Below are 21,790 nucleotides of genomic sequence, written 5' to 3'. Positions count from 1 at the left end.
TCGACTTCACGAGGACTGGGCAATTCTGAAAGTACCTCGGAGCCTTACCAGTAAGCTGATGACAGGCAGATCTTCCACTGTCTGGTCTTAAAGGTTCTGGAAACTGACCTGTGAACTCAGGTCTTTGGGCAGCAGCAGTATCTCGAACTTACACAGCTTCCCGGACCAAACACCTAAGCCAAGCTCCACAGAGGGCGGCAGCCCCTCCATCACACTGATGCACCACAGAACTCTGCCCGGTTACCTAGGATCCAACAGCCACAACAAGCCTCGGGGTACACACCAACATTCCACCTGGAATCCAACCGGTAACTGCCATCCCCAATGGCTGCTGCATCTTGTCAGTGTTGGGGGAGGGGCTGCATCCGACGAGAGGTTCGTAAGGTAAATTTGATTCTACCCACTTGCATCCCATTGGCCTTTCTTCTTTCCTCTTTAATTTTATTCAGATCTGTATGTACAGTACCAATGGAGAGAAGTGTGTCCCTTTTCAGTTGATGGTTTCACATGTCTTTAAACTTTCTAAAAGTACACAGTACATAGAGACCCACTGTAAGAGACTTATGTTCCTATAATATCCATACACCCGGAATACATATGCGTCGCCAGATTTCAGCTGAAACACCCTCACTCTCAGGGCATGGATCCATTTGATTCATGGGGGCTGATATTCCAAGAAATGAAACCAACCCCAATGTGCACTTTATTGTCTGTCTCTTTTGCTCTTTTTACACTTTGGCAGAGCTAATTGCCTTTGTTATAGGCTTCTTACATTTCTTCTCTACGTAGCATTGAATATGGCATTCCTTCATCCTGTTTGAAGACATACAAGTCTACATCACGGACTAGGAATCCATTTGATTCCAATCCGGCATTTGGTTTAGGTCCCGATATGCTCTTATGAATCAATATTTACGAATGTGAATGCACGCCTCTGATTCCAAATACAAGTTTGCAGAGTACATGCAAGCTGCGATACTGGGTCGATGCGTGCTGAATGATCCCTGATATCACCTTGAGTATTTTCTTTTGAAGAATCATGATTCCCTTTGTATATGGCAGCCAACCGTACCCTTTTGTTGCTTGTTAGTTGGTTTGAATCTTTGTTGGTCTACTTCTTGCTTGTTTTGCAAACACGTGTGTCCATGCATCTCTCCTTTGGCTTCAAACAGAGAGTCAAATAATCTGATTGACTTAAGAGAGTGCTTCCAATCACCTATGATTTCCTGCTTCCCTCTCCCATCTTTAGGGTTTTGATGTCCTCCTTGCCTTCTTCTTGTTTCTTCTTTGCCACTCATGCTCTTCTTGGATTTCTAATAATGGTTTCTTCTCTCCATTTCATCTTGCTGCTTTTCTATTCAGGGTAGATTTCTCAACCATTCTTGTAGGATAAATTTTGTTCTGATGAATTCTTTTAAGATTTGCTGTTCTGTGGAATTCTCTAAATCTGCCATTATTAGAAATGGTGGTTATGGGTCATAGGCTTCCCTAGGTGGCAGCATTTGGCCATTCAGGATATGGTCTGTGTCCTGGCACTCCTCCCTGTCCTGCAATATTGCTGCCGAGATATCAGCTGAAACCCCTCTGGAGGTTCCCTTGTGACTATGTTGTTTCCTCCAGGTGCATTTTAAATCACTGGGATATTCGTGAACTTTGTTGATTTGAATCATACAGCTGCTGGTAGGTCTATTGGGGTTCCAACTCCTTAGGATGCTGTGTACTTCGTGAATTCGCATACATGATTCTTTCTTGGCTTTCAGCAAGTTTCAGTCTGAATTTCTTCAGATAAATTTTCAGACATTTTTGTTTCTTTATCTCTTGCTTTTCTATCTTGGACTCTTATGAATTCTAGTCTTTCATGCCCTGTCTTAACCCAGGATACAATAGCAATATTTTCGTTGGTTTGCACTTGCTTTCCTATGTCCGCTTCTAACCGAGGGATTTCTGTTCCCCTGTCTTCACAGTCATTCACGCGTCCCACTGCATTATCTAGTCTGCTAAGGACTGAATTTTAGCCCTGATATTATCACATCCATTGAGTTTTCTGCTATTTTTTGGCTCGTCTTTAGACTTCCTCTTCCCCTTTTCTGGTATTCTGCCTTGTGTGATTCTGAGACACTGTTGTTCTTCAGTGTTTTCCTGACCTCCATTTTCAACACTTGGTCTGGATAGCGTTTTGCAGTCTAGTTGTTTGAAAGCTTATCTTTGGGCCTTCAATATCTTTGGAACTGAAAATGGTACTTCCTGTTTCTTTTACTGTACTTCTTCATCTCTACTGGTCAGGTAATATCAAGTATCTGAGGTAGAATTCTAGGCTTTTGTTAAGTGAAAATTTTAGACTCTTGGCTCTATGCAATTCCATGGGATTTCTGTGAGGACAATTTCTCCTAGACATTGATGCCATATTCTGTTCCTGTGTGTGTTGTCTGGTTTTCCTCCAATTGCTATTGTTGCATTAGTTGTGGTGAACAACCCATATATTTTGATTAGCATAACTTCATTTTGATTACGCTTATCTCACAATTCTGAAAGTGCACAGGACAGTGTCTCTAACGCAAATGAGGCTTCTAAGGGTTCTCAGCTCTGCATTCTGCTCTATGTCATTTTGGAGTGTTTCCAAAACATCAAACTGAGAGTGCGCTTGTGCTTTCTAGTGCCACGGGAATGTGCCAATGAAAGCAGTTCTTCCCAGAGCTTCTCTGTCTACTGAAACACCAGTGGAAGCACATCCATGGATGTCACACCTCAGGGCTTGCTGGAATGTACCCACAGACCTACCTTGGTGTCCTCTGTGCCGTAACGTGCCAGTGCCATCTAAAACGTAGCATCCGCTTTTGAGAGATTGTGCTTAAAGAAATGCTTCCTCTTCTCACGATGTGGACTAGGACCACTCTTCTTTGTCCTCTCATCCTTGTGGCATGCGTGCACGAAGGCAACCACAGAGCTGTTGCGCATCCTGTGCCTCAAACCAAACCATAATCCCCGCCCTGGTTATGAATGTAGCAGATCAAAAAGCTTTTCATTCTGATTTCAAACCCAAGGCCCCCTGGATCCCTCAGACCAGATGAACGATAGCTCTGATTCAGCCCCACACGTGCTCTATTGGCAAAATGCCCAACTGGTCCCTGGTCCTGCAGATGCACTGGGTGTGTTCATGGTACATGTCGGTAATCACAACCGCGTGGCCACTGTGTTTGCTTTATCATTGGTACACAGTTCAGTTTGCTCCCTTCTTTCGACACACCACATGCCTCAACACACTCCAGATCCATGAGACATAGCGTGAGCCATCATCCGTAGCCCTATCCATCACTGAACGTTGCCTCTGCTACCTCAAATTTGGCAGCTCGGATCTTGGTCTCGGAATCAACTGTGGGGATATTTTGCGCTGGTTTCTTTGAGTTCTGTCAGCCAAGCATCTGCTGTGCACTCTTGTAAATCTCAGCACATCACCTTCAATCCCATGTCTCCTGTCCGCTTGAGAGTGTGCGTCCAAGGTAAACAGAGTTTCACCCTTGTTGCTCCATCACCAGGGGTCAGACCCTGCACTGGTTTCCATTCCCTGCTTTGCCTTCTCCTGCTTCCAGGTGTCCTGAGGCCTCATCCTGACTTTGGAAGTAACAGACCTCTCTTCGGCAAGTGTCCTGTGCCAAGGGCTGGGTGAGTGGATGTTTCCATTGCTCTGTACATAGGAGCGTGTGAGTGCAGGTTGCACTTCTTCTCTGCCAACTGGGCATCGATGAATCAACACTATCCAGATACATTTCACAGAAATATGATATTTGCTTAGCTCTTTGTTTCTATACAGCCGTGGTGGGAGGGATTGTCCTAAGACACCTGTTTTGACATTGTGTTCATATCTCATTTGCAGCCTTTAAGAAGTTTAACAGAATTTATTTACATGTTTTGGGAGTTACACGAAAATGAAGTTATTTTTTGAATCACAATAAATCGACCTAGAAGCCAGACTTGTCAATTTTGGTAACATTTTGTCAGCTCTACGGAAAACTTAGACAGGTAAAATGCAAACTAGAAGTCCAAACTGTTAAACGGGTCATGTCAGCACTTTACGGTTGAAGCCTCCGAAACCAACAGGAACCATGAAATATCTACTGGAAACATGAAATAACCCCCAACCTTGGATACATTTGTGCATGTGGTGCCCATCAATCCCAATGACACCTAATGGCCAATGTTGGCATTTCAAGGGGCAACATCTCTCTCTAGGAAATACAAGCGGAAAGAAACCAAATATATACATTTAGGTTTGAATCCAAAAGCACCTAGAGGCATTATAGCTAGGAGAACCCTGCTGCAGTTATGCTAGTCTATGGAGAACTAGGTGTTCTTCTATCAGTGATGAGAATGCTTAATCATCCGATCATGTTGGGTAAAGCCATTTAACGCAACCAAGTCTGCACCCCCATGATATCGTGCCCCCGGGGGCTTGACTCAAGTGAAAGACGATCCACATAAAGACACATAAGCTGCGTCTTTAATGTCATTGACGACTTTTACAGTAGAGTTCACTTTCTGACTTGTAATATTTATTAATACTGTCTTGAAAAACTGAGGCCTAATACAGATTCAAGTTCAGTCAAAGATTCCCCTCACTTACCACAATCCCTTCACCCCAGGGAAGACATAAACACCACATTTGCTGAATCTAGCGGAAGGCCATCGTTTCTAGGTGTGAGCTAAGTATTCCATTCCTATCGATTTCAGCCGAGACTATTTGACCTTTAAGGAGTTCACTGTTGTTCACAGAGTGTGAAGCTGGAGGAACTCTGATTCTAGGAGGGGCTTGCTCTTCTCGTAATGGCTTCATTGCAGCTCAGGTACTGATCCTTCCAAATGGATGCCTGAGTGGAGGAGAGGGAAGGGCAAGTGCTTGCTAGCTAGGCCCAAACCTGGGAAAAGGCTTTCCTGGTCTTGGTGAATTCTGGTCTGAATGGCTTAGGAAGGCCCCTTGGGACGTGTGGATTCTCACGACCTCTTCCAAGAACAGGAGCGTTTTGATCATCTCTGCCATCTCTTCTCTTGCAGATGTCAGGGACTTTGGACCCGTTCTTGGAGAAGAGAATTGAGGAACTTCCTCAAGTCCACGTTGGCACTCCGTATGTTTCTGCCAGTATCAGCCAGGATGAATACGTCTCATGAATGTCTTTTGAGCCTGGTATCCTCTACAGCTGTCTCCACGCCAGTATTCTCCATTGGAGCAGAACATCTCTCATGCATGTGTTCGCATCTCTCCTCAATCCGTGCAGCCAGCTTTTCGGCCAGCTTCTCTCCGTGTCTCCCCTAAAGTCGACTTCACGAGGACTGGGCAATTCTGAAAGTACCTCGGAGCCTTACCAGTAAGCTGATGACAGGCAGATCTTCCACTGTCTGCTCTTAAAGGTTCTGGAAACTGACCTGTGAACTCAGGTCTTTGGGCAGCAGCAGTATCTCGAACTTACACAGCTTCCCGGACCAAACACCTAAGCCAAGCTCCACAGAGGGCGGCAGCCCCTCCATCACACTGATGCACCACAGAACTCTGCCCGGTTACCTAGGATCCAACAGCCACAACAAGCCTCGGGGTACACACCAACATTCCACCTGGAATCCAACCGGTAACTGCCATCCCCAATGGCTGCTGCATCTTGTCAGTGTTGGGGGAGGGGCTGCATCCGACGAGAGGTTCGTAAGGTAAATTTGATTCTACCCACTTGCATCCCATTGGCCTTTCTTCTTTCCTCTTTAATTTTATTCAGATCTGTATGTACAGTACCAATGGAGAGAAGTGTGTCCCTTTTCAGTTGATGGTTTCACATGTCTTTAAACTTTCTAAAAGTACACAGTACATAGAGACCCACTATAAGAGACTTATGTTCCTATAATATCCATACACCCGGAATACATATGCGTCGCCAGATTTCAGCTGAAACACCCTCACTCTCAGGGCATGGATCCATTTGATTCATGGGGGCTGATATTCCAAGAAATGAAACCAACCCCAATGTGCACTTTATTGTCTGTCTCTTTTGCTCTTTTTACACTTTGGCAGAGCTAATTGCCTTTGTTATAGGCTTCTTACATTTCTTCTCTACGTAGCATTGAATATGGCATTCCTTCATCCTGTTTGAAGACATACAAGTCTACATCACGGACTAGGAATCCATTTGATTCCAATCCGGCATTTGGTTTAGGTCCCGATATGCTCTTATGAATCAATATTTACGAATGTGAATGCACGCCTCTGATTCCAAATACAAGTGTGCAGAGTACATGCAAGCTGCGATACTGGGTCGATGCGTGCTGAATGATCCCTGATATCACCTTGAGTATTTTCTTTTGAAGAATCATGATTCCCTTTGTATATGGCAGCCAACCGTACCCTTTTGTTGCTTGTTAGTTGGTTTGAATCTTTGTTGGTCTACTTCTTGCTTGTTTTGCAAACACGTGTGTCCATGCATCTCTCCTTTGGCTTCAAACAGAGAGTCAAATAATCTGATTGACTTAAGAGAGTGCTTCCAATCACCTATGATTTCCTGCTTCCCTCTCCCATCTTTAGGGTTTTGATGTCCTCCTTGCCTTCTTCTTGTTTCTTCTTTGCCACTCATGCTCTTCTTGGATTTCTAATAATGGTTTCTTCTCTCCATTTCATCTTGCTGCTTTTCTATTCAGGGTAGATTTCTCAACCATTCTTGTAGGATAAATTTTGTTCTGATGAATTCTTTTAAGATTTGCTGTTCTGTGGAATTCTCTAAATCTGCCATTATTAGAAATGGTGGTTATGGGTCATAGGCTTCCCTAGGTGGCAGCATTTGGCCATTCAGGATATGGTCTGTGTCCTGGCACTCCTCCCTGTCCTGCAATATTGCTGCCGAGATATCAGCTGAAACCCCTCTGGAGGTTCCCTTGTGACTATGTTGTTTCCTCCAGGTGCATTTTAAATCACTGGGATATTCGTGAACTTTGTTGATTTGAATCATACAGCTGCTGGTAGGTCTATTGGGGTTCCAACTCCTTAGGATGCTGTGTACTTCGTGAATTCGCATACATGATTCTTTCTTGGCTTTCAGCAAGTTTCAGTCTGAATTTCTTCAGATAAATTTTCAGACATTTTTGTTTCTTTATCTCTTGCTTTTCTATCTTGGACTCTTATGAATTCTAGTCTTTCATGCCCTGTCTTAACCCAGGATACAATAGCAATATTTTCGTTGGTTTGCACTTGCTTTCCTATGTCCGCTTCTAACCGAGGGATTTCTGTTCCCCTGTCTTCACAGTCATTCACGCGTCCCACTGCATTATCTAGTCTGCTAAGGACTGAATTTTAGCCCTGATATTATCACATCCATTGAGTTTTCTGCTATTTTTTGGCTCGTCTTTAGACTTCCTCTTCCCCTTTTCTGGTATTCTGCCTTGTGTGATTCTGAGACACTGTTGTTCTTCAGTGTTTTCCTGACCTCCATTTTCAACACTTGGTCTGGATAGCGTTTTGCAGTCTAGTTGTTTGAAAGCTTATCTTTGGGCCTTCAATATCTTTGGAACTGAAAATGGTACTTCCTGTTTCTTTTACTGTACTTCTTCATCTCTACTGGTCAGGTAATATCAAGTATCTGAGGTAGAATTCTAGGCTTTTGTTAAGTGAAAATTTTAGACTCTTGGCTCTATGCAATTCCATGGGATTTCTGTGAGGACAATTTCTCCTAGACATTGATGCCATATTCTGTTCCTGTGTGTGTTGTCTGGTTTTCCTCCAATTGCTATTGTTGCATTAGTTGTGGTGAACAACCCATATATTTTGATTAGCATAACTTCATTTTGATTACGCTTATCTCACAATTCTGAAAGTGCACAGGACAGTGTCTCTAACGCAAATGAGGCTTCTAAGGGTTCTCAGCTCTGCATTCTGCTCTATGTCATTTTGGAGTGTTTCCAAAACATCAAACTGAGAGTGCGCTTGTGCTTTCTAGTGCCACGGGAATGTGCCAATGAAAGCAGTTCTTCCCAGAGCTTCTCTGTCTACTGAAACACCAGTGGAAGCACATCCATGGATGTCACACCTCAGGGCTTGCTGGAATGTACCCACAGACCTACCTTGGTGTCCTCTGTGCCGTAACGTGCCAGTGCCATCTAAAACGTAGCATCCGCTTTTGAGAGATTGTGCTTAAAGAAATGCTTCCTCTTCTCACGATGTGGACTAGGACCACTCTTCTTTGTCCTCTCATCCTTGTGGCATGCGTGCACGAAGGCAACCACAGAGCTGTTGCGCATCCTGTGCCTCAAACCAAACCATAATCCCCGCCCTGGTTATGAATGTAGCAGATCAAAAAGCTTTTCATTCTGATTTCAAACCCAAGGCCCCCTGGATCCCTCAGACCAGATGAACGATAGCTCTGATTCAGCCCCACACGTGCTCTATTGGCAAAATGCCCAACTGGTCCCTGGTCCTGCAGATGCACTGGGTGTGTTCATGGTACATGTCGGTAATCACAACCGCGTGGCCACTGTGTTTGCTTTATCATTGGTACACAGTTCAGTTTGCTCCCTTCTTTCGACACACCACATGCCTCAACACACTCCAGATCCATGAGACATAGCGTGAGCCATCATCCGTAGCCCTATCCATCACTGAACGTTGCCTCTGCTACCTCAAATTTGGCAGCTCGGATCTTGGTCTCGGAATCAACTGTGGGGATATTTTGCGCTGGTTTCTTTGAGTTCTGTCAGCCAAGCATCTGCTGTGCACTCTTGTAAATCTCAGCACATCACCTTCAATCCCATGTCTCCTGTCCGCTTGAGAGTGTGCGTCCAAGGTAAACAGAGTTTCACCCTTGTTGCTCCATCACCAGGGGTCAGACCCTGCACTGGTTTCCATTCCCTGCTTTGCCTTCTCCTGCTTCCAGGTGTCCTGAGGCCTCATCCTGACTTTGGAAGTAACAGACCTCTCTTCGGCAAGTGTCCTGTGCCAAGGGCTGGGTGAGTGGATGTTTCCATTGCTCTGTACATAGGAGCGTGTGAGTGCAGGTTGCACTTCTTCTCTGCCAACTGGGCATCGATGAATCAACACTATCCAGATACATTTCACAGAAATATGATATTTGCTTAGCTCTTTGTTTCTATACAGCCGTGGTGGGAGGGATTGTCCTAAGACACCTGTTTTGACATTGTGTTCATATCTCATTTGCAGCCTTTAAGAAGTTTAACAGAATTTATTTACATGTTTTGGGAGTTACACGAAAATGAAGTTATTTTTTGAATCACAATAAATCGACCTAGAAGCCAGACTTGTCAATTTTGGTAACATTTTGTCAGCTCTACGGAAAACTTAGACAGGTAAAATGCAAACTAGAAGTCCAAACTGTTAAACGGGTCATGTCAGCACTTTACGGTTGAAGCCTCCGAAACCAACAGGAACCATGAAATATCTACTGGAAACATGAAATAACCCCCAACCTTGGATACATTTGTGCATGTGGTGCCCATCAATCCCAATGACACCTAATGGCCAATGTTGGCATTTCAAGGGGCAACATCTCTCTCTAGGAAATACAAGCGGAAAGAAACCAAATATATACATTTAGGTTTGAATCCAAAAGCACCTAGAGGCATTATAGCTAGGAGAACCCTGCTGCAGTTATGCTAGTCTATGGAGAACTAGGTGTTCTTCTATCAGTGATGAGAATGCTTAATCATCCGATCATGTTGGGTAAAGCCATTTAACGCAACCAAGTCTGCACCCCCATGATATCGTGCCCCCGGGGGCTTGACTCAAGTGAAAGACGATCCACATAAAGACACATAAGCTGCGTCTTTAATGTCATTGACGACTTTTACAGTAGAGTTCACTTTCTGACTTGTAATATTTATTAATACTGTCTTGAAAAACTGAGGCCTAATACAGATTCAAGTTCAGTCAAAGATTCCCCTCACTTACCACAATCCCTTCACCCCAGGGAAGACATAAACACCACATTTGCTGAATCTAGCGGAAGGCCATCGTTTCTAGGTGTGAGCTAAGTATTCCATTCCTATCGATTTCAGCCGAGACTATTTGACCTTTAAGGAGTTCACTGTTGTTCACAGAGTGTGAAGCTGGAGGAACTCTGATTCTAGGAGGGGCTTGCTCTTCTCGTAATGGCTTCATTGCAGCTCAGGTACTGATCCTTCCAAATGGATGCCTGAGTGGAGGAGAGGGAAGGGCAAGTGCTTGCTAGCTAGGCCCAAACCTGGGAAAAGGCTTTCCTGGTCTTGGTGAATTCTGGTCTGAATGGCTTAGGAAGGCCCCTTGGGACGTGTGGATTCTCACGACCTCTTCCAAGAACAGGAGCGTTTTGATCATCTCTGCCATCTCTTCTCTTGCAGATGTCAGGGACTTTGGACCCGTTCTTGGAGAAGAGAATTGAGGAACTTCCTCAAGTCCACGTTGGCACTCCGTATGTTTCTGCCAGTATCAGCCAGGATGAATACGTCTCATGAATGTCTTTTGAGCCTGGTATCCTCTACAGCTGTCTCCACGCCAGTATTCTCCATTGGAGCAGAACATCTCTCATGCATGTGTTCGCATCTCTCCTCAATCCGTGCAGCCAGCTTTTCGGCCAGCTTCTCTCCGTGTCTCCCCTAAAGTCGACTTCACGAGGACTGGGCAATTCTGAAAGTACCTCGGAGCCTTACCAGTAAGCTGATGACAGGCAGATCTTCCACTGTCTGCTCTTAAAGGTTCTGGAAACTGACCTGTGAACTCAGGTCTTTGGGCAGCAGCAGTATCTCGAACTTACACAGCTTCCCGGACCAAACACCTAAGCCAAGCTCCACAGAGGGCGGCAGCCCCTCCATCACACTGATGCACCACAGAACTCTGCCCGGTTACCTAGGATCCAACAGCCACAACAAGCCTCGGGGTACACACCAACATTCCACCTGGAATCCAACCGGTAACTGCCATCCCCAATGGCTGCTGCATCTTGTCAGTGTTGGGGGAGGGGCTGCATCCGACGAGAGGTTCGTAAGGTAAATTTGATTCTACCCACTTGCATCCCATTGGCCTTTCTTCTTTCCTCTTTAATTTTATTCAGATCTGTATGTACAGTACCAATGGAGAGAAGTGTGTCCCTTTTCAGTTGATGGTTTCACATGTCTTTAAACTTTCTAAAAGTACACAGTACATAGAGACCCACTATAAGAGACTTATGTTCCTATAATATCCATACACCCGGAATACATATGCGTCGCCAGATTTCAGCTGAAACACCCTCACTCTCAGGGCATGGATCCATTTGATTCATGGGGGCTGATATTCCAAGAAATGAAACCAACCCCAATGTGCACTTTATTGTCTGTCTCTTTTGCTCTTTTTACACTTTGGCAGAGCTAATTGCCTTTGTTATAGGCTTCTTACATTTCTTCTCTACGTAGCATTGAATATGGCATTCCTTCATCCTGTTTGAAGACATACAAGTCTACATCACGGACTAGGAATCCATTTGATTCCAATCCGGCATTTGGTTTAGGTCCCGATATGCTCTTATGAATCAATATTTACGAATGTGAATGCACGCCTCTGATTCCAAATACAAGTGTGCAGAGTACATGCAAGCTGCGATACTGGGTCGATGCGTGCTGAATGATCCCTGATATCACCTTGAGTATTTTCTTTTGAAGAATCATGATTCCCTTTGTATATGGCAGCCAACCGTACCCTTTTGTTGCTTGTTAGTTGGTTTGAATCTTTGTTGGTCTACTTCTTGCTTGTTTTGCAAACACGTGTGTCCATGCATCTCTCCTTTGGCTTCAAACAGAGAGTCAAATAATCTGATTGACTTAAGAGAGTGCTTCCAATCACCTATGATTTCCTGCTTCCCTCTCCCATCTTTAGGGTTTTGATGTCCTCCTTGCCTTCTTCTTGTTTCTTCTTTGCCACTCATGCTCTTCTTGGATTTCTAATAATGGTTTCTTCTCTCCATTTCATCTTGCTGCTTTTCTATTCAGGGTAGATTTCTCAACCATTCTTGTAGGATAAATTTTGTTCTGATGAATTCTTTTAAGATTTGCTGTTCTGTGGAATTCTCTAAATCTGCCATTATTAGAAATGGTGGTTATGGGTCATAGGCTTCCCTAGGTGGCAGCATTTGGCCATTCAGGATATGGTCTGTGTCCTGGCACTCCTCCCTGTCCTGCAATATTGCTGCCGAGATATCAGCTGAAACCCCTCTGGAGGTTCCCTTGTGACTATGTTGTTTCCTCCAGGTGCATTTTAAATCACTGGGATATTCGTGAACTTTGTTGATTTGAATCATACAGCTGCTGGTAGGTCTATTGGGGTTCCAACTCCTTAGGATGCTGTGTACTTCGTGAATTCGCATACATGATTCTTTCTTGGCTTTCAGCAAGTTTCAGTCTGAATTTCTTCAGATAAATTTTCAGACATTTTTGTTTCTTTATCTCTTGCTTTTCTATCTTGGACTCTTATGAATTCTAGTCTTTCATGCCCTGTCTTAACCCAGGATACAATAGCAATATTTTCGTTGGTTTGCACTTGCTTTCCTATGTCCGCTTCTAACCGAGGGATTTCTGTTCCCCTGTCTTCACAGTCATTCACGCGTCCCACTGCATTATCTAGTCTGCTAAGGACTGAATTTTAGCCCTGATATTATCACATCCATTGAGTTTTCTGCTATTTTTTGGCTCGTCTTTAGACTTCCTCTTCCCCTTTTCTGGTATTCTGCCTTGTGTGATTCTGAGACACTGTTGTTCTTCAGTGTTTTCCTGACCTCCATTTTCAACACTTGGTCTGGATAGCGTTTTGCAGTCTAGTTGTTTGAAAGCTTATCTTTGGGCCTTCAATATCTTTGGAACTGAAAATGGTACTTCCTGTTTCTTTTACTGTACTTCTTCATCTCTACTGGTCAGGTAATATCAAGTATCTGAGGTAGAATTCTAGGCTTTTGTTAAGTGAAAATTTTAGACTCTTGGCTCTATGCAATTCCATGGGATTTCTGTGAGGACAATTTCTCCTAGACATTGATGCCATATTCTGTTCCTGTGTGTGTTGTCTGGTTTTCCTCCAATTGCTATTGTTGCATTAGTTGTGGTGAACAACCCATATATTTTGATTAGCATAACTTCATTTTGATTACGCTTATCTCACAATTCTGAAAGTGCACAGGACAGTGTCTCTAACGCAAATGAGGCTTCTAAGGGTTCTCAGCTCTGCATTCTGCTCTATGTCATTTTGGAGTGTTTCCAAAACATCAAACTGAGAGTGCGCTTGTGCTTTCTAGTGCCACGGGAATGTGCCAATGAAAGCAGTTCTTCCCAGAGCTTCTCTGTCTACTGAAACACCAGTGGAAGCACATCCATGGATGTCACACCTCAGGGCTTGCTGGAATGTACCCACAGACCTACCTTGGTGTCCTCTGTGCCGTAACGTGCCAGTGCCATCTAAAACGTAGCATCCGCTTTTGAGAGATTGTGCTTAAAGAAATGCTTCCTCTTCTCACGATGTGGACTAGGACCACTCTTCTTTGTCCTCTCATCCTTGTGGCATGCGTGCACGAAGGCAACCACAGAGCTGTTGCGCATCCTGTGCCTCAAACCAAACCATAATCCCCGCCCTGGTTATGAATGTAGCAGATCAAAAAGCTTTTCATTCTGATTTCAAACCCAAGGCCCCCTGGATCCCTCAGACCAGATGAACGATAGCTCTGATTCAGCCCCACACGTGCTCTATTGGCAAAATGCCCAACTGGTCCCTGGTCCTGCAGATGCACTGGGTGTGTTCATGGTACATGTCGGTAATCACAACCGCGTGGCCACTGTGTTTGCTTTATCATTGGTACACAGTTCAGTTTGCTCCCTTCTTTCGACACACCACATGCCTCAACACACTCCAGATCCATGAGACATAGCGTGAGCCATCATCCGTAGCCCTATCCATCACTGAACGTTGCCTCTGCTACCTCAAATTTGGCAGCTCGGATCTTGGTCTCGGAATCAACTGTGGGGATATTTTGCGCTGGTTTCTTTGAGTTCTGTCAGCCAAGCATCTGCTGTGCACTCTTGTAAATCTCAGCACATCACCTTCAATCCCATGTCTCCTGTCCGCTTGAGAGTGTGCGTCCAAGGTAAACAGAGTTTCACCCTTGTTGCTCCATCACCAGGGGTCAGACCCTGCACTGGTTTCCATTCCCTGCTTTGCCTTCTCCTGCTTCCAGGTGTCCTGAGGCCTCATCCTGTCTTTGGAAGTAACAGACCTCTCTTCGGCAAGTGTCCTGTGCCAAGGGCTGGGTGAGTGGATGTTTCCGTTGCTCTGTACATTGGAGCGAGTGAGTGCAGGTTGCACTTCTTCTCTGCCAACTGGGCATCGATGAATCAACACTATCCAGATACATTTCACAGAAATATGATATTTGCTCAGCTCTTTGTTTCTATACAGCCGTGGTGGGAGGGATTGTCCTAAGACACCTGTTTTGACATTGTGTTCATATCTCATTTGCAGCCTTTAAGAAGTTTAACAGAATTTATTTACATGTTTTGGGAGTTACACGAAAATGAAGTTATTTTTTGAATCACAATAAATCGACCTAGAAGCCAGACTTGTCAATTTTGGTAACATTTTGTCAGCTCTACGGAAAACTTAGACAGGTAAAATGCAAACTAGAAGTCCAAACTGTTAAACGGGTCATGTCAGCACTTTACGGTTGAAGCCTCCGAAACCAACAGGAACCATGAAATATCTACTGGAAACATGAAATAACCCCCAACCTTGGATACATTTGTGCATGTGGTGCCCATCAATCCCAATGACACCTAATGGCCAATGTTGGCATTTCAAGGGGCAACATCTCTCTCTAGGAAATACAAGCGGAAAGAAACCAAATATATACATTTAGGTTTGAATCCAAAAGCACCTAGAGGCATTATAGCTAGGAGAACCCTGCTGCAGTTATGCTAGTCTATGGAGAACTAGGTGTTCTTCTATCAGTGATGAGAATGCTTAATCATCCGATCATGTTGGGTAAAGCCATTTAACGCAACCAAGTCTGCACCCCCATGATATCGTGCCCCCGGGGGCTTGACTCAAGTGAAAGACGATCCACATAAAGACACATAAGCTGCGTCTTTAATGTCATTGACGACTTTTACAGTAGAGTTCACTTTCTGACTTGTAATATTTATTAATACTGTCTTGAAAAACTGAGGCCTAATACAGATTCAAGTTCAGTCAAAGATTCCCCTCACTTACCACAATCCCTTCACCCCAGGGAAGACATAAACACCACATTTGCTGAATCTAGCGGAAGGCCATCGTTTCTAGGTGTGAGCTAAGTATTCCATTCCTATCGATTTCAGCCGAGACTATTTGACCTTTAAGGAGTTCACTGTTGTTCACAGAGTGTGAAGCTGGAGGAACTCTGATTCTAGGATGGGCTTGCTCTTCTCGTAATGGCTTCATTGCAGCTCAGGTACTGATCCTTCCAAATGGATGCCTGAGTGGAGTGGAGGGAAGTTCAACTGCTTGCTTGCTAGGCCCAAACCTGGGAAAAGGCTTACCTGGGCTTGGTGAATTTTGGTCGGAATGGTTTGGGAAGGCCCCTTGGGACGTGTGGATTCACACGATCTCTTCCAAGAACTGGAGCGTTTTGATCATCTCTGCCATCTCTTCTCTTGCAGACGTCAGGGACCTTGGACCCGTTCTTGGAGAAGAGAATTGAGGAACTTCCTCAAGTCCACGTTGGCACTCCATAAGTTTCTACCAGTATCAGAGAGGTTCAATATGTCTCATGAATGTCTTTTGAGCCTGGTATCCACTACAGCTGTCTCCACGCCAGTATTCTCCATTGTAGCAGAACATCTCTCATCCATGTGTTCGCATCTCTCCTCAATCCGTGCAGCTAGCTTTTCGGCCAGCTTCTCTTCGTGTCTCCCATAAAGTCGATTCCACCAGGGCTGGGCAAGTCTGAAAGTACCTTGGAGCCTCACCAGTAAGCTGATGACAGGCAGATCTTCCACTGTCTGCTCTTAAAGGTTCTAGAAAGTGACCTGTGAACTCAAGTCTTTGGGCAGCAGCAGTATCTCGAACTTACACAGCTTCCCGGACCAAACACCTAAGCCAAGCTCCACAGAGGGCGGCAGCCCCTCCATCACACTGATCCAGCCACAGAACTCTGCCCGGTTACCTAGGATCCAAGAGCCACAACAAGCCTCGCAGTACACACCAACATTCCCCCTGGAATCCAACCAGTAACTGCCATCCCCAATGGCTGCTGCATCTTGTCAGTGTTGGGAGAGGGGCTGCATCTGAGGAGAGTTTCCTCAGGTAAATGTGATTCTACCCACTAGCGTCCCATGGGCCTTTCTTCTCCCCTCTTTCCTTTTGTTCATATTTGTATGCACAGAACCACTGGAGGGAAGTGGGTCCCTTTTCAGTTGATGGTTTGACACGTCTGTAATCTTTCTAACAGTTCACAGTACATAGAGACCCACTAAAGGAGACTTATGTTCCTATAAAATCGGTACACCCGGAATACATATGCATCGCCTGATTTCTGCTGAAACACCCGCACTCTCAGGACATGGATCCATTTTTTTTCATGGGGGCTGAAATTCCAAGAAATGAAACCAACACCAATGAGCACTTTACTGTCTGACTCTTTTGCCCTTAGTACACTTTGTCAGAGCTACTTGCCTTTGTTATAGTCTTCTTTCATTTCTTCCCTACGTAGCGTAGAATATGGCATTCCTTCATCCTGTTGGAAGACATACAATTTTACATCACGGACTAGGAATCCATTTGATTCCAAATCGGCATTTGGGTTAGGTCACGATATGCTCTTATGAATCAATATTTACGAATATGAATGCACGCTTCTGATTTCCGAATACAAGAGCGCTGAGTACATGCAAGCCGCGATACTTGTTCGATGGGTGCTGAATAACCCTTGACATCACCTTGAGTATTTTCTTTTGAATAATCATGGTTCCCTTGGGAAATTTCAGCCATCTGTACCCTTTTGGTGCTGTTTGGTTGGATTGATTCTTTGTTGGTCTGCTTTTCGCTAGTTTCTCAAACACGTGAGGCTATGCATCTATCCTTTCGCGTCAAACAGAGAATCAAATAAGCTTTTTCACTCAAGAAAGTGCTTCCTATCACCTGTGATTTCCGGATTCCCTCTCCCATCTCAGGGTTTTGATGACCACCTTGCCTTCTTCTTGTTTCTACTTTGCCACTCATGCTCTTCTTGCCTTTCCAATAATGGTTTCTTCTTTCCATTTCATCTTGCTGCTTTTCTATTCAGGGTAGATTTCTCAACCATTCTTGTAGGATAAATTTTGAACTGCTGAATTCTTTTAAGATTTGCTATTCTGTGGAATTCTCTAGTTCTAACGTTATTAGAATTTGTGGTAATTTGGCATAGGCTACCCTAGGTGGCAGCATTTGGCCATTCAGGTTATGGTCTGTGTCCTTGCACTCTTCCATGTCCTGCAATATGGCTGCCGAGATATCAGCTGAAACCCCTATGGAGGTTCCCTTGAGACTATGTTGTTTCCTCCAGGTGCATTTTAAATCACAGGGATATTCGTGAACTTTGTTGATTTGAATCATACAGCTGCTGGTAGGTCAATTGTGATTCCACCTCCTAAGGATGCTGTGCACTTCCTGAATTCGCATAGATGATTCTTTCTTGGCTTTCAGCAAGTTTCAGTCTGATTTTTCTTCAGATTAAATTTTCAGACAATTTTTGTTTCTTTATCTCTTGCTTTTCAATCCTTGACACTTATGAATTATAGTCTTTCATGCCATGTCTTAACCCAGGAATCAACAGCAATATTTTCGTTGGTTTGCACTTGCTTTCCTATGTCCACTTCTGACCGAGGGATTTCGGTTCCCCTGACTTCACAGTCATTCACGCGTCCCTCTGCATTATCTAGTCTGCTAAGGACTGAATTTTAGACCTGATATTATCAAATCCAATGAGTTTTCTGATATTTTTTGGCTCGTCTTGAGACTTTCTCTTCCCCTTTTCTGGTATTCTGCCTTCTGTGATTCTGAGACACTGTTGTTTTTCAGTGTTTTCCTGACCCCCATTTTCAACACTTGGTCTGGATAGCGTTTTTCAGTCTAGTTGTTTGAAAGCTTAACTTTGGGACTTCAATATCTTTGGAACTGAAAATGGTACTTCCTGTTTCTTTTACTTTACTTCTTCATCTGTACTGGCCAGGTAATATCCGGTATTTAGTGTAGAATTCCAGTGCTTTGTTAAGTGAAAATTTTAGACTCTGGGCTCTACGCAATTCCATGGGATTTCTTTGAGGACAATTTCTCCTAGACATTGATGCCATATTCTGTTCCTGTGTGTGTTGTCTGGTATATCTCCAATTGTTGGTGTTGCATTTGTTGTGGTGAACAACCCATACTATTTCGATTAGCATAACTTCATTTTGATTACGCTTATCTCACAATTCTGAAAGTGCACAGGAGACTTCCTCTTTTGGAAATTTGGCTTCTAAAGGTTCTCAGCTCTGCATTCTGCTCTATGTCATTTTGGAGTGTTTCCAAATCAGCAAACTGAGAGTGCACTTGTGCTTTGTAGTGCCACGGGAATGTCCCAATGAAAGCAGTTCTTCCCAGAGCTTCTCTGTCTACTGAAACACCAGTGGAAGCAGATACATGGATGTCACATATCAGGGCCTGCTGGAATGATCCCGCAGACCTACCTTGGTGTCCTCGGTGCAGTACCGTGCTGGTGCCATCCAAAATGTAGCATCCGCATTTTGGGAGATAGTGCTGAAGTAAATGCTTCCTCTTCTCACGCTGTGAACTTGCACCACACTTCCTTGTCCTCTCATCCTTGTGGCACGGGTGCACGAAGGCAACCACAGAGCTGTTGCACATACTGTGCCACAAACCAAACCATAATTCCAGCCCTGGTTATGAATGTAGCAGATCCTAAAGCTTTTCATTCTGATTTCAAACCCAAGGCCCCCTGGATCCCTCAGACCAGATGAACGATAGCTCTGATTCGGCCCCACACGTGTTCTATTGGCAAAAGGCCCAATTGGTCTCTGGTCCTGCAGATGCACTGGGTGTGTCCATGGGACATATAGGTAATCACAACCGCGTGGCCAGTGTGGTTGCTTTATCATTGGTACACAGTTCGGTTTGCTCTCTTGATTCGACCCACCACATGCCACAACGCTCTCCAGATCCCTGAGACTCAGCGTGTGCCATCATCCGTAGCCCTATCCCTCACTGTCCGTTGCCTCTGCTACCTCAAATTTGGCAGCTCGGATCTTGGTCTCAGAATCAACTGTGGGGATATTTTGCGCTGGTTTCTTTGAGTTCTGTCAGCCAAGCATCTGCTGTGCACTCTTGTAAATCTCAGCACATCACCTTCAATCCCATGTCTCCTGTCCGCTTGAGAGTGTGCGTCCAAGGTAAACAGAGTTTCACCCTTGTTGCTCCATCACCAGGGGTCAGACCCTGCACTGGTTTCCATTCCCTGTTTTGCCTTCTCCTGCTTCCAGGTGTCCTGAGGCCTCATACTGTCTTTGGAAGTAACAGACCTCTCTTCGGCAAGTGTCCTGTGCCAAGGGCTGGGTGAGTGGATGTTTCCATTGCTCTGTACATAGGAGCGTGTGAGTGCAGGTTGCACTTCTTCTCTGCCAACTGGGCATCGATGAATCAACACTATCCAGATACATTTCACAGAAATGTGATATTTGCTCAGCTCTTTGTTTCTATACAGCCGTGGTGGGAGTGATTGTTCGAAGACCACTCTTTTGTCATTGTGTTTATATCTCATTTGCAGTCTTTAAGAAGTTTAACAGAATTCCTTTACATGTTTTGGGAGTTATACGAAAATGAAGTCATTTTTTGAAACACACTAAATCGACCTAGAAGCCAGACTTGTCAATTTTGGTAACATTTTGTCTGCTCTACGGAATACCTTGACATATAGAATGCAAACTAGCAGTCCAAACTGTTAAAGGGGTCATGTCAGCTCTTTACGGTTGAAGCCTCCGAAACCAACAGGAACCATGAAATAACTATTGGAAACATGAAATAACCCCCAACCTTGGATACACTTGTGCATGTGGTGCCCTTTATTCCCAATGACACCTACTGATCAATGTTGGCATTTCAATTGGTAACATCCCTCTCTAGGAAAATACATGAGGAAACAACCCGAATATATACATTTAGGTTTGAATCCAAAAGCACCTAGAGGCATTATAGCTAGGAGAACCCTGCTGCAGTTATGCTAGTCTATTGAGAACCAGGTGTACTTCTATCAGTGATGAGAATGATTAATCATCCGATCATGTTGGGTAAAGCCATTTAACGCAACCAAGTCTGCACCCCCATGATATAGTGCCCCCGGGGGCTTGACTCAATTGATAGACGATCCACATAAGCTTTGTCTTTAATGACATTGGCGACTCTTACAGTACAGTCCACTTTCCGACATGTACTATTTACCTCTACTGTCTTGAAAAACTGAGGCCTAATACAGATTCAAGTTCAGTCAAAGATTCCCCTCACTTACCACACTCCCTTCACCCCAGGGAAGACATAAACACCACATTTGCTGAATCTAGCGGAGGGCCATCGTTTCTAGGTGTGAGCTAAATATTCAATCCTATCTATTTCAGCCGAGACTATTTGACCTTTAAGGAGTTCACTGTTGTTCACAGAGTGTGAAGCTGGAGGAACTCTGATTCCAGGAGGGGCTTGCTCTTCTCGTAATGGCTTCATTGCAGCTCAGGTACTGATCCTTCCAAATGGATGCCTGAGTGGAGGGGAGGGAAGGGCAAGTGCTTGCTAGCTAGGCCCAAACCTGGGAAAAGGCTTACCTGGGCTTGGTGAATTTTGGTCGGAATGGCTTTGGAAGGCCCCTTGGGACGTGTGGATTCTCACGACCTCTTCCAAGAACAGGAGCGTTTTGATCATCTCTGCCATCTCTTCTCTTGCAGACGTCAGGGACCTTGGACCCGTTCTTGGAGAAGAGAATTGAGGAACTTCCTCAAGTCCACTTTGGCACTCCGTATGTTTCTGCCAGTATCAGCGAGGTTCAATATGTCTCATGAATGTCTTTTGAGCCTGGTATCCTCTACAGCTGTCTCCACGCCAGTATTCTCCATTGTAGCAGAACATCTTTCATCCATGTGTTCGCATCTCTCCTCAATCCGTGCAGCCAGCTTTTCGGCCAGCTTCTCTTCGTGATTCCCATAAAGTCGACTTCACCAGGGCTGGGCAAGTCTGAAAGTACCTCGGAGCCTCAGCAGTAAGCTGATGACAGGCAGATCTTCCGCTGTCTGCCCTTTCAGGTTCTGGAAACTGACCTGTGAACTCAGGTCTTTGGGCAGCAGCAGTATCTCGAACTTATACAGCTACCCGGACCAAACACCTAAGCCAAGCTCCACAGAGGGCGGCAGCCCCTCCATCACACTGATCCACCCACAGAACTCTGCCCGGTTACCTAGGATCCAACAGCCACAACAAGCCTCGCGGTACACACCAACATTCCACCTGGAATCCAACCGGTAACTGCCATCCCCAATGGCTGCTGCATCTTGCCAGTGTTGGGGGAGGGGCTGCATCCCACGAGAGGTTCCTAAGTTAAATGTGATTCTACCCACTAGCGTCCCATGGGCCTTTCTTCTTCCCTCTTTCCTTTTGTTCAGATCTGTATGCACAGTACCAATGGAGGGAAGTGGGTCCCTTTTTAGTTGATGGTTTCACACGTCTTTAAACTTTCTAACAGTTCACAGTACACAGAGACCCTCTAAAGGAGACTTA

General features: G+C 44.7%; 3 long non-coding RNA genes across 3 annotated transcripts; all 3 read left to right on the top strand.

Annotated features, from left to right (window-relative positions):
* Window positions 1-136: 136 nt before the first annotated feature.
* Window positions 137-3,968, top strand: LOC140692147 (uncharacterized). The gene is made up of 3 exons (XR_012067711.1): window positions 137-384; window positions 3,588-3,660; window positions 3,872-3,968. It is a non-coding gene; the product is annotated as an uncharacterized lncRNA (long non-coding RNA).
* Window positions 3,969-5,443: 1,475 nt separating this feature from the next.
* LOC140692146 (uncharacterized) lies at window positions 5,444-9,275 on the top strand. Its single transcript, XR_012067710.1, has 3 exons — window positions 5,444-5,691; window positions 8,895-8,967; window positions 9,179-9,275. It is a non-coding gene; the product is annotated as an uncharacterized lncRNA (long non-coding RNA).
* A 6,761-nt stretch (window positions 9,276-16,036) lies between these two features.
* On the top strand, window positions 16,037-21,046 carry LOC140692148 (uncharacterized). The gene is made up of 4 exons (XR_012067712.1): window positions 16,037-16,306; window positions 19,516-19,588; window positions 20,644-20,756; window positions 20,965-21,046. It is a non-coding gene; the product is annotated as an uncharacterized lncRNA (long non-coding RNA).
* The last annotated feature ends 744 nt before the right edge of the window (window positions 21,047-21,790 follow it).

This window comes from Vicugna pacos, unplaced genomic scaffold, assembly GCF_048564905.1.
Source record: "Vicugna pacos unplaced genomic scaffold, VicPac4 SAC-SAT, whole genome shotgun sequence".
Lineage (NCBI taxonomy): Eukaryota > Metazoa > Chordata > Mammalia > Artiodactyla > Camelidae > Vicugna > Vicugna pacos.
The sequence above is the reverse complement of the archived record's forward strand: the minus strand, read 5'-3'. Positions and strand labels throughout refer to the sequence as shown.